Here is a 12883-nt window from a genome sequence, read left to right as displayed (position 1 = left end):
ATAAAGGAAAATTCTATTCCATTCGTCGTTAGATGACCAATATCTATTTTGAATAATAACAAATCTTTTGAAAAATATCAGTCATATATTTCTACACTTGTCCTCCAGAGAAACGCCTTTGTTTGTATCTTAGATCAAAATCTCTGAACACAGTCTCCTTTCACTTCAGTTCCCTTCCACGACGAGAGACAGATCGGCGTTTATATGCGCGATGTTCGTGTGATCTCAAGATCAAGCACCTACGATAATGATAAACAGTTTTCTGGAGCTGTGTTGAGTTGACTCGCGATATTGCAACAATATGACAGATTCTGCTGAATTGTTGAATCCTAATTCGTTAGATTTTCCTTCGCTGTCTAGCTGTGACGTTTCATCATCATCATCACCATTCTCTTGTACTCATCATCCTGCAAATCTAATTAAGGACTGAATCTACCTGTGGGTGCACGCGCTAACTACCCTGATCAGAATGACATGTGGAGGGATTCTAGCGTCACAGCAAAACGCACACAGAAAGGTCTATATAAAAGATCTAGTGTCACAGCGCATGCGCCTGCGTGCGCGCGTGCGTGTCCCACGAGAATATAATATCATTAGGTCAGTTGGACTTTATATTTCATTTCTGAAACGTTCATCATAGATTTTGATGAGTGTCATGAAAACGGAAATGCATTTATCCTGCCGAGTCCATCACAGGTAGCGTTTAAGGATTGCATATGACAGGGTCATTATAGATATGAACAACATTTTTATATGAAACTGGAATGTTAATTGCTTTTGATAGAGTCTACGGTTTTGATTTATCGTTCCCCAAGTGGCAGTTTTCATGATTTATATTCTCCCGACATTTCCTGCGCCACGTATTTGTTATGTTTGTTTATCTAGCTGTTTTAGATAGATGACTGGTGCGGGGGGTTGGTGGGGAAGGGGGGATGGCAGCGGGTAGGGGGTGAGAAGAGGGAGTAGGGAACAGGGGAAGGGTGAGGGGCTGGTGGATAAGGGGAGCAGGAAGGAAAATGATGCTACCATACAATTTTATTCGTGATATAAATTAATATCATATATTTCCGTTCGTGCTTTTAGGATATGATGAATACCGTTGTTTATATTTTGTGAATGTTTTGGCCAGCAAAATATGAACTGAAATTAGTTGTACCTTTTTAAGGCGGTCTTCCTTTGGAACTGTACCTTTTCTCAAAGATCATCACACTAATAGTTTGGTGACAGAGTTTACGCTGTGGATAAAAAGGTATATATATTTCATGAGCCTTGATTTTTTTAATTGGAATGTATACTATGAGCCATATGATTTATAACAAAGCTCTGTATACTTTTGATTTCTGTTGTATTATGTTTTTGCGAGCTCGTGGTCGGATAGAGAATTTACTTGTACTAACGCAGTCTAAATAAGCTTTAGCAAATATTACGAAGTGATTTCGAGAGTGAGTCAGAAATGTGGCATAATGAACGTCGTTTGATAATATAAAGATGGATCGATGGATTAGATTCCATAATTGACGTCACAGTGGTAACTGTGGTCGTTGTGGGAAGGCAGTGCCGTCAGTGAACCTCACGAGTTGTAAACGAGTTGTTTGCAGCGTCTCTTCGACCCCTAGCTGCATCCACCCACAATGTAGCCTTTTATGTACCTCCATTCCTTCCTCCTTTCTTCCATCTTGCTGTCCAATCACTCCAACTCCCTTTTTTCGCTGTTTTAAGCGCTGAATGGCTGAAAGTGCCCCAGTGCTTGACTCTACAGCCGAATTTTCATAAATCAGTCGATCAGTAACTGTGGCCATTGGCACTAGATATGACGGAGAGAGTGTACAATTCTTAATTGTTAGAGGAAAGGAGGAGAGGAAGACTTAGGAAGGATTGGGCAGATGGATACAAAGATGCTGGAAAGGAAAGACCTTCACATCCAGGATGCTAGAGATTTTGTGCAAGATGGAGACGATTGGCTCCGTGTGTGTAAAGAGGATCGATTCACTGCTGATTAGCCTCGTGCGTCGGTGTAGAAAGTTGCCCATGTTGTGGAAGGTCAAGGCAGTCACTACTCCAGTTCTTAAGAAAATCAAATGAATCCGTGACTCAGCGTCCCTGTTTGATAGAGAGAGGTTCACTCGCCCCCTAAAAGAAAATAATAATAACAGTAATAATAAAAAGAAAGACTATGCGAGTACCAAATTGCATAAACCTCCGGAGAGGTAGTGATTGCAGAAGGGTCATTCCTGCAGCTGCTTTTTATATTATTCAAAATCCCCCAAACATCCAAATGGAGGAAGCTTACGAGGCCATTAAATTGCAAAACAAAACAGAATATTTAAATTGTGAAAAAGTAGGGAATAGTGAGAGAATAACCAATGAATGAAAATCTACCAACAGGTAACTGTATGCACACACACACAAAACACCCATAAGCTTAGGACAATCGTATTAAATGTATGGACTTTCTGTTGGACTGAAGTGGATAGATTTGTCACCATGCCTCTTCATATGAACGGAGGATTTATTACGTAGATCATTTCAAGTTCATATGCAAATTGCCAGTCATCAGTTGTCGACACCTTCCTTCTGAAAGTGTTACACTTTAAAAACTTCTTTTTCTTTTGTAACACTGCCTGAGAGTTGTCACCATGACTTTGATTTCATTCAAGGGTAATTTCATCCTTGATTAGAATAGAAATTTAATCTTAGATCGAATCAGTTATATTGGAGATGATTCTTCCCCATCATAATCTTAGGAGCATTTCTATTGTCCCCTTCCTTCGACATTTCCATTATATAAAGTGGTAATACGTCTGGTTCTGGTCTTTTGTTTCTTAGAATATTTACCCAGAAAGTATTGTCAATTTTAAGGAAGTCTATAGTGGAGGAACCTCGTTACTGGCAACAAAAGATTGGATTTCGCGGGAGACAGGAATGTAACTTTTAGAGAGAATGGGCCTGTAGGGTAGTAATATATATTTTTTAAGCCTTGACGGAAATTTGCAATCTAATTTATCGTCAATATAAACTTTGTTCCCAATACTCATTAGAAGCCGTTCACAGAAACACACTTTATAAACATACAAAAGTTATTGAAAACATTGCAATGACATTTACGCATCACGCATTAGGAAAATATTTCGAATGTGAGTCATACCTGTAAAAATGTTCGCACGAAATCACCTTATTCTTCCATATTCCTTTGTTGAACGTGTAATAAAGTACCGTAATAATTAGCCTTACTGGAATTATTATTTCGATTATATGGACATTTTAGAAAGTATGATAATGATATCCTCCGAAGCTTAATGAAAAAGAAGAAAAGAAGGAAATTACAGACCTCAACTGACTTATTAAGCGCGCTTTTTATCTCCTGTCTGTTGGCTAATTTCCGTCTGCAGAGACTCAGAAAAAAAAAATAATTATGTGAATAGTACCAGAGATACATTTAATGATTGCGCTGTGATTTTTTTTATCATTATTCTATTCAACTTTTACAGCTCACGAAAAAATGACAACTTTGACTTCACTATATATATATATATATATATATATATATATATATATATATATATATATATATATATATATATATATATATATATATATATATATATGTGTGTGTGTGTGTGTGTGTGTGTGTGTGTGTGTGTTTTTTTTGCTGGTTCTTCTAAAGATTTATACTATAAGAAATATTAGAACGCACAAAGTGCGTGTTGCATGTCATTGATGGATATATCAGTTTCCTACCTATAGACTTTAAATAGAAATAAGAAAATGGAATTCGTTGTATATTTTTAGGACTACTGAAGAATTTATGTTAATATTTTATAACAAATACAAATTTGTGCATTTGTGTTGTAATTCTTGCTTTGATTTTCTTTGCATTTTCTTAGTATTTTCATAATTAGATTAATATCACAGAAAAATTAACAAGATTACAGTTCGTTATATTTGAACAGCGCTGTGTTCATTAGGTTTCTCACTGAACGTAAATGCCTCTTATCTGGCAAAGGTAATAACAGAAACAATTTCCCCTTAATTTTTCCAAATGACCCTAAGGACAAATCCGTACTCGCAACCGTATACAAAAATATAACAGATCGGAGAACTATTGAAGCGAGTTAACGCACCTGACCGAAATGCGTCTTTATTTTCCTCTGTTTATTTTTCTGCTGTCGATGTTGTGGATGCGTTGAAAGATTTATAAGAGAGAAATATTAAAATGACGCTGGAGCACCGGAACATTGGGTTAACTGCGGCCAGGTGCCAGCGGGCTGCGTTTTATAGCCCCGAGAGCGTTAACATTGATTTTCAAAGCTTTGATTTTGCCGGCCCCGAAAAATTCACTCCGAAGGAGAGGGAGAATTCTTCCTTTGCTTCCGGTGCCGTTGTCGAGACAGCTAATGCTGTTGCTGTTGTCATGGAGGTGGTCATAATGAAGGTGATGATGGTTGATGTGGTTGCTTTCATTTTATAATAGTCTCTTTTTTTAGAAATATTGTACCGTTATTATTAATAATGGATTAGACACTGGAAAAATGACAATCATCATCTTCATTCTTCATATGCGGATGCCGAATTCCTTACGCACATAAGAAATTACTTTTGTACAATAATAATAATAATAATAATAATAATAATAATAATAATAATAATAATAATAATAATAATAATAATAATATTATTATTATTATTATTATTATTATTATTATTATTATTATTATTATTATTATTATTATTATTATTATTATATTTTAGAAGCTTATGGGTATCATTGACGTTCTCCCAGTCAAAGTTTAATGCTGCTTAACGAAAGAAAAAACCTCACTTACCCAAGATGAAACAGTTTAAGTAGACTTCGTTCACTTAACTGAGGGGAAAAATAACCGGCAAAACAGAAATCACCGGACGAAAGGGGGAGACATCTGCGTCGAAGGAAAAGAGAAAATCAGAGAATCTTTAACTTTTGCGCTATTTTTTCCCCGAATCCGAAGTGACGAGGAGTGTAAAACGTTAGTGATTTCTGATGAGAGAGAGGAAAAAAATTACTATATTTAAGCCAATCTCTCGTGCTAGGACGGTGCGGGGTGGGGGTGGACTTCTGGTACAGGACCCACCCCACCACCCCAACAAAAAAATCCAAGGCTTAGTTTATATATATATATATATATATATATATATATATATATATATATATATATATATATATATATATATATATATATATAAATGCATATATGTATATGTATAAATGTATATATATATATATATATATATATATATATATATATATATATATATATATATACATATATATATATATATATATATATATATATATATAATTACCTATATGGTCTTGAAACTTATATCTAATTAATTACCTACCTCGCTTGAAACTTAGTCCTTCAATGGATTACAGTGAGGCCCACAAGAGGTCCTGTCACGAGTAAAATGACTGTGAATGTGGCATGCAGCAGTTTATCGCCTTTTCGATACAGATAACTTCCTCGAAGAAGTGGCGATATTTTTATGGAAATAATCGTCCGCCTTGTATCCGTACTAAGGCGATGTGACGGACCTTTTGAGAAGAGCGGTTGCGCGTTTCTTGCTCTTCTCGTGCTTCTTAATTGCATACGCCGTAATTAATTGTTATAAGAGTTTTCTTTTAGTGCAATTAATACATCTTTGTTAGTACTTATCGAGCAAACACGAAGTTTATCTTTATTGTAAAGACTTCGTTAATCCAGCGGACATGAAATGTTTTTGCCTTAGGAAACAACGAAGAGACTAACTTCACCAAGCCTGAATGGTGCTTCACGTTTATTTTGATCAGAGAATTTGTTTTCACCATTGCCGGTGGTTTGTGTGTAAAAATCAGTCTCATTCAGATTTGGGTTGACTTCTGGGAATTCTGGCGACTGGGAGTATTACCTCTGACCTGTGCTTCCCTGACCGTTAGACCACATGAGGGTTCATTCCCCAGAGGTCACATCTTTTATTTTTATTCCGTAATTCCTGTTGCGTTCTGTTGTTTATCAGATTTCCTATAACTGTTCTAACTTTGCCCATCAGTCTGCTATTTTCTACATTGTTTTGTTGCACTTTGGAAAAATCAGAACTTTTGTTCAGGGAAACACCTCTTGGATATTCTAGCGTGCATTTTTTCCCCTTAATTTCTGTTCAATTCTTATTTCTAACTTTTCATGTCGCCTTCTTAATAGTTTATCATATTTTTTTCATTCATTCTAGCATCGCAAAGAGTGTCACGAGTTTAACACATTTGAATGTTACCGTTTATTATTTCCCGGTAACTTCAGTGTCATTATACTGCGAGTTCCACTGTAAGAATTTGACATGTTTCCATTTCCACATATCAAACAGAAAATGTTTGCATGACAGTTTTTCCCTGTATTTTCATTGTTCAAACCTGAAAATAAAGATTGGAGTCTTATTTCCCTTAATTCCCGCCCAGTTGGATTTTTTATGGCAATGGCTTATGCAACCGTGTCTTTAGAGAATAGCTTGCCAAAGTTGGTTAGGTGTTACAATTACGACAAGCTTTAGATAATAATAATAATAATAATAATAATAATAATAATAATAATAATAATAATAATAATAAGAAGAAGAAGAAGAAGAAGAAGAAGAAGAAGAAGAAGAAGAAGAAGAAGAAGAAGAAGAATTGTTTTAACCAAATAAATAATTGTAACCAAGAAATTAAGAATATTTTACAAACTTTTCCAAATATTTAATTTATTTCACATAATGCCCACTCATTTATGGTTAAAGTTTTCAGGTCAGGCCATTTTTTTTAAGTACTCCAATGTCTGGAAAAGTTAAGCAAGCCTTCTTTTACGCATTTCTTTGGTGGTCAAAAACGTCAAAAACTTCCTCTGTGTGGTCCATGAATGTTTTGTCTGCGTAATATATGAAATTTTAGAGTGAAAATTTGATCATTTCCTTCTTTTTTATTTATTTTTTATTTTCTGTTCTAAGAATATTAATGTCTTGTTTTAAAGTCAGTTTCGAGCTTTGGTTGGCGAGAGAAAATGATACCTATTCAAGTGCTTTGTTTGTTAAAGAACGAGCTTCTCCATGACACACACAGAGAGAGAGAGAGAGAGAGAGAGAGAGAGAGAGAGATGAATGTACGATACATCATTTCAGTATCTTTTCATCTTTCAGAATGCATGTTGAGCTTCAAGTGAATGAGTATCGGTGTCTGCCAAGAATGACAATGCGTTTCCATGAAGCTTTAGTAAATACAAGAGATCAAAATACCTGCTGCGCGAAACAGCAGGAAAACTGTGAAAAGTGTTTTTGAAGAAAAGCGAGCTCGGAAACACTCTTCTCGCTCTGCCTTTCGGGGCTAGTTCTACAGTAGGTATTAAACACCGTGTCATTCTTGGGAACTTCTTCTCAGGCAAAAGTGAAAAATAAATGTCATCCATTTACAGCAAGAATATCTAGTATCCGGTGACTTTGATATAACTATAAAACATCACAGTGCCATAGACCTTTCAGTCAATCAATCAATCAATCATGCCCTGAACATTTTTATGATAATGCATACACATTTAAGTGCGCATGTGTCATTGGACTCGTAGTTTGAATTTATTTGCGCAGTAACATCTGAACACGTACAATTTGGAATCTCCGAAATACTAATACTTAAGGAACGAATGATTGTATCGCTTGCCTTGTATACAAAGTAAAATGATTGAAATAATAACACCAAGGTGATGATGATGATGATGATAGTGATATTAATGATAAAGATAATGGAAATTCGACGATAAAATCAATAATAATAATAGTAATAATAATAATGGAGAAACAAATCCATAGTTATGTATATGTACATATGCATAACTGAGGATTTGTTTCTCCATTTCAAGATTCATGCTACTATGAGTATTTTGTAATAATAATAATAATAATAATAATAATAATAATAATAATAATAAATAGTGGTATTCCGATGTATGTTCCAAGCAGATTTTTTATGAACTTTATATTTTTCTTCAAATTTTTACATTCTCTTGTAAAGAGCTTTTTACATGATTGCTTGCTGGCTGATTCTCAACTCCTTTTTCTTGCTATTTTTATTTGGTATTCGTGTTTTCAGTGTTCTTTATGGCATAGTATTTGCTTTTTTATGTTTGCATATGAATAAATTTCTCGAAAGACCTTGAACAATATACAGTATTCAGAAATATACGTGAATGATATTTTTATATCCATTCGAAGTGCCCAAGAATTCATGTGACTGTTTATATAAAATGTTTCCCTGGAATTATTATTATTATTATTATTATTATTATTATTATTATTATTATTATTATTATTATTATTATTATTTGCTTATGGTATTCTGTAGGTAGTGCAATACCTTCTGACGGAGGCCGCTAAGCAATGAGCTCCCGGCTTACAAAAGCATTAATTACGGAATTACTAGAGTAATGCCTTATAAAGGAAGAAAAACTTCTGGTGTATTAATAAGCTCCGGAGAGAAGAGAATAAGGCTCGTGATAAAAAAAAAAAAAAAATTACAATCTTCATCGGCAGTCCACAAAAGTAGTTTATAAGGGTCTGCTTGAGTCCGGGCAAATATGTATATGCGTACATTTATGCATGCGTGTGGTTGTGTGTTTGGGGAAAGGGAGGCGGGGTTGGGGTGGTGGGGAAAATTTGTGTATGCGTGTGCGTGCTTGAGTGCGTTTGTACAACGACCATCATCATCATGAGCGGAGTCATTGGTCCAAGCAAGTACCCATTTGCGAACGTGTTTGCGCGCGTGTGTATATGCGTGTGCGTGTCCGTACGTGCTTGAGTGCGTGCAAGCGTGCCTCCCTGCCTGCCTGCGTTTGCGTGCGTGCTTCTGTGCGTGCGTGTATGCGTGTGTATGTGCAGAGTGCGTGGTGGATGTGCGGGATGGGGCAAAAGGAGGAGGAGCTGAGCAGTCGCCTCTGCTGCTTCCACCGCCTCCCCTCTCTCTCTCGCCGCCCGCCTCAGTCATGTTGCAAACAGGTGCCGCTTGCATTTTGCACTCCGTTTTTGCCCGGGATCGGTGGTGCCGCTTGGTGGACGTACGCCCTCCCTGCTAGGTGCCGGTGCTGGAGGGGTAGGTCTATAAGCACTCCGCTCCTCTTCTTCTTCCCTTTGCTGTTCAACGTCTTCGTGGTTTTTCGTGCATTGCCCTCCCCTGCCCACCTTTCCCCTCTCCTCCCCTCCCCTCCCATCTTCTTCTTCTTCTTCGCCATCCCCCTAGCCAAGAGTTGGAGGAGGAGGAGGAGGAGGATGAGGAGGAGGAGAAGGAGAAGGAGAAGGAGAAGGGGAGGTAGAAGAGGAACAAGGGGGTAGGAAAGGAGAGAGAGAGAGAGAGAGGGACCAGACTAGGACCTTTTCCTTCCCCCAATTTACTTTGGAACTCTGCCAGTGTTTGGCCCCTTATGGATAATATACTCATTTTTTCTTCATATTCCTTCGTCCTGCATTTTTCGTGGAAATGTGTTTGTTATGTATTATTTTTACTGTGTATCATTGTGGTATATTTAACAAGCAAAAGAAAAATGATTTGAAGTGCTTTCCGCTGGTGCCTTGGGACTGGATCTTTTTCTCTCCCTTTCCTTTCTTGCATTGTGAATTGCAGTGGCAAAGTGTTTCTGGGCTAATGCAGTGTAAGTGCAGTGTTGTTCCATCGCAAGAAGAGACGAAGAAAGAGAGAGACAGAGAGAGAGAGAGAGAGAGAGAGAGAGAGAGAGAGAGAGAGAGAGAGAGAGTGAGAGAGAGTAGAGAGAGAGAGAGAGAGAGAGAGAGAGAAGAGAGAGAGAGAGAAAGAAAAAGAAAGAAAGAAAAAGAGAGGAAGATTTCGTAGAAGGAACCGCCTGATGATTTGCAATCATCCTCTCCCTCACAAGGAAAAAGTCCAGTGTCTGTTGTGCAAAATGCAGTTCCAATCCACGTGCATTGCAAGGACAGTGTGTGAGCCACTAATCCCATGTAAACAAACTCCCTCCCCCCTCCCTCTTTCACTCCCTTCGGACCACGTGTTGCCACTCATTGAGCTAATTTGCAAGTGGGGGCCCGATGAACACGGACGAACGAACCCACTCTGCCTCTCTCTCTCTCTCTTTTGCTTTCTCTCTCTCTCTCTCTCTCTCTCTCTCTCTCTCTCTCTCTCTCTCTCCTACGGCCCCGCGGACCCTGATTCTACCCTCCCCCCAAGACCCCTTCTTTGGCCCCCCCGCCAACCCCCTCCTCTCTGTCCTGTTAACCACGACCACCCCTCGCTTCGGTTAAAGGGGTTGTATCGGTCATGAGCATAGCCCGCCCCTCAGACCCCTCTCTCTCTCTCTCTCTCTCTCTCTCTCTCTCTCTCTCTCTCTCTCTCTTTGTTTAGGTTTTTCCTCAAAGTTTACTCCTTTGGCCTTCTTCCATCGCATTCCGTCTCCGACGCCTCCGTTTCGTTCTTTCCGACGCTGCAAGACGGCGACGCTGTTTCATTTCCATGGTCTTTTCTCTCATTTAGTTTCCTCGATTCCCTTTAGCAAGTCTTTTCCTCTCATGTCTTGGGATTTCTCACTTTCCTCCTTTCTTGTACTCTCCTTACCAACCCGCTCCCTGCCGCCCCCGCCCGCCCACCCACCCACCCACCATCTCTTGTCCTTCCTCAATCAAAGCGTGTTGATGAAGAGCCCACCATGAGAGAGAGAGAGAGAGAGAGAGAGAGAGAGAGAGAGAGTATGTAATTAGTCATTCATGTTTTAATTACTACACCGGAGGACAATTAACACTGGCTACATTTGGGGTCACGACTGACCGAGGTGTTGGAACGCCTTTGATACGAGAGAGAGAGAGAGAGAGAGAGAGAGAGAGAGAGAGAGAGAGAGAGAGAGAGAGAGAGAGAGAGAGAGAGAGAGAGGAGGGGGGAAGGGGGCGGTCGACCTTGGTCTTACACACTGTCAAACTCGTGTTTTGGAGTATTTGTGAGCTCAGACTCGCAAGCACAGATAGTAATTAAGCAAGGCAGTGTATCATTAAAGATTTGAAGTCTAATGCAAGAAAACAAAACATAATTATGATAATGCTGGCGTGTATGTATTTGGTTGTATGTATGTATGTGTGCGTATGTGTGTGTGCACCGCTTGGAAGCTTCCTCTCATTAAGCAGTCAGTCACGCCGTCGACTTCGGAAGTTTCATTGAGTCTTGGGGCGTGTGTGAGTGAGTAAAAATCTCTGGAAGTGACGGGCGATGACTGGTGCTTTATCCCAAGCACCACGACGGGACCACTTCGTTGCAGACCGCGGCCAACTGAAACTTGATTTCCCTCCTTTTTTCTATGTGTTGTCAAACTAATTTGCATTAATCTCCTGATGGACACATGGACCTCTCTGCTGCGTGCCGTGAGGGAGGTGCGATTAAACTGCCTGCGAAATGTCGTTGTTGCCAGCTTTAGTACTTTTGGGTATTTTGCTTGATTTCAGTTCTCTGTGCTTGTCGGTGTTTGTCTTTCATTTTTTTTAATGTTGCCTTCTAATGTGAATTGCTGTTGGATGATTTGTGGTAATTGTGCATATTTGATGTTATTGTGCTATTTTGTCCTTTTATATATATATACAGTATATATATATATATATATATATATATATATATATATATGATATATATATATATATATATATATATATATATATATATATATATATATATATATATATATATAAAATTTTCACTCCTCATGAATGATTATAAATGAACATTTATTATAGGAGAATTCATTTAGTATGGTAGCTCCGATTCGCAGTGTATTTTTGTCATCGCATGAATGCATGCATGTTATTTTTATAATATATATATATATATATATATATATATATATATATATATATATATTTATATGTATAAATATATATATATATATATATATATATATATATATATATATATATATATATATAATTTAATATGATCGTGGCAGTGATAACGTTCCGATAACCTAGGTAAGTAATGACAAAATTATTGATCCTGATATTTCTGTCATTAGTATTAGGTATATTAACAAACGTAGTATTTTAAATAATTAGCATCATCATCACCATATGATAATGATGATGATGATGACTTTTAATCACGAACTCCCTTAGTGAAATTTAAGAATAAATTATATATTAATAATAATTTGTAACATAGTGGTAGTCATACTTGTATTTGAGCAGTTATAAAATGAAGCATTTTTAGCATTAGCATTCACAGGCACGAAGCTCACGAAACGAGAATAAATCTGTGTAAAAAAAATCCGCCCCAAGGGTTAGCATGCTGAACAAACGTCGTCATTTTGGTGCATATTTTGTAATCGACTCATCGCCGATGTCGGTGAAGCTTCGTACTGGCAACCGTTGTTAGTCTTGCGTTCGAACTCGTTTATTTATGGGATCACTCCCTTCATCTGTTGCCTGTAGAAATTGATTACGAGCTGAATTTAATTGTTAGGAGAGTTGATCTTTCTTTGAGTGCCTCTGTGAATCCTCGCTCGCTCACCCGAGTCCAACTCTTTGACCTTGGCGTTGTCGGGCGTATGAAGTCTCCACGTTATCTCATTCGCGGAACTCATCTGCATTTCCTCACACATTCCAGACTTGTTTCAGGTTTGGTTTCCTTTGCCTTTTTTTTTTTTTTTTTTTTTTTTTACTTCAATTTTTCATGGAGCGTGCTTAAGCTGAATTTTTTTTGTTGAATGTTTTTATTAATTTGTATTAATTCGTTTGGTTATTTTTTCATTTTATTAATTAAGATCCATTAATTTTGATCCAATATTATGTGTGATTGTTTTATGATATACTGATGTTTACTGACACTAGGTCTCGATAACTGTTTGCAGTGGCTTTG

The 12883-nt window shown here is 37.5% G+C and overlaps 1 protein-coding gene across 2 annotated transcripts in view; it reads left to right on the top strand.

The window, feature by feature from the left end:
- Positions 1-8688: 8688 nt before the first annotated feature.
- LOC136828426 (zinc finger protein rotund-like) overlaps positions 8689-12883 on the top strand; it is a 505572-nt gene continuing 501377 nt past the window's right edge. Inside the window, exon 1 of one of the 2 annotated variants that reach the window (XM_067086470.1) lies at positions 8689-9118. The gene's annotated coding sequence lies outside the window, so the exon portion shown is untranslated. The remainder of the gene's footprint in view (positions 9119-12883) is intronic. The other variant, XM_067086471.1, reaches the window with a different exon arrangement.

The sequence above is a fragment of the Macrobrachium rosenbergii genome, chromosome 42, assembly GCF_040412425.1.
Source record: "Macrobrachium rosenbergii isolate ZJJX-2024 chromosome 42, ASM4041242v1, whole genome shotgun sequence".
Taxonomy (NCBI): Eukaryota; Metazoa; Arthropoda; class Malacostraca; order Decapoda; family Palaemonidae; genus Macrobrachium; species Macrobrachium rosenbergii.
This window is presented reverse-complemented; position numbering and strand designations above follow the sequence as displayed.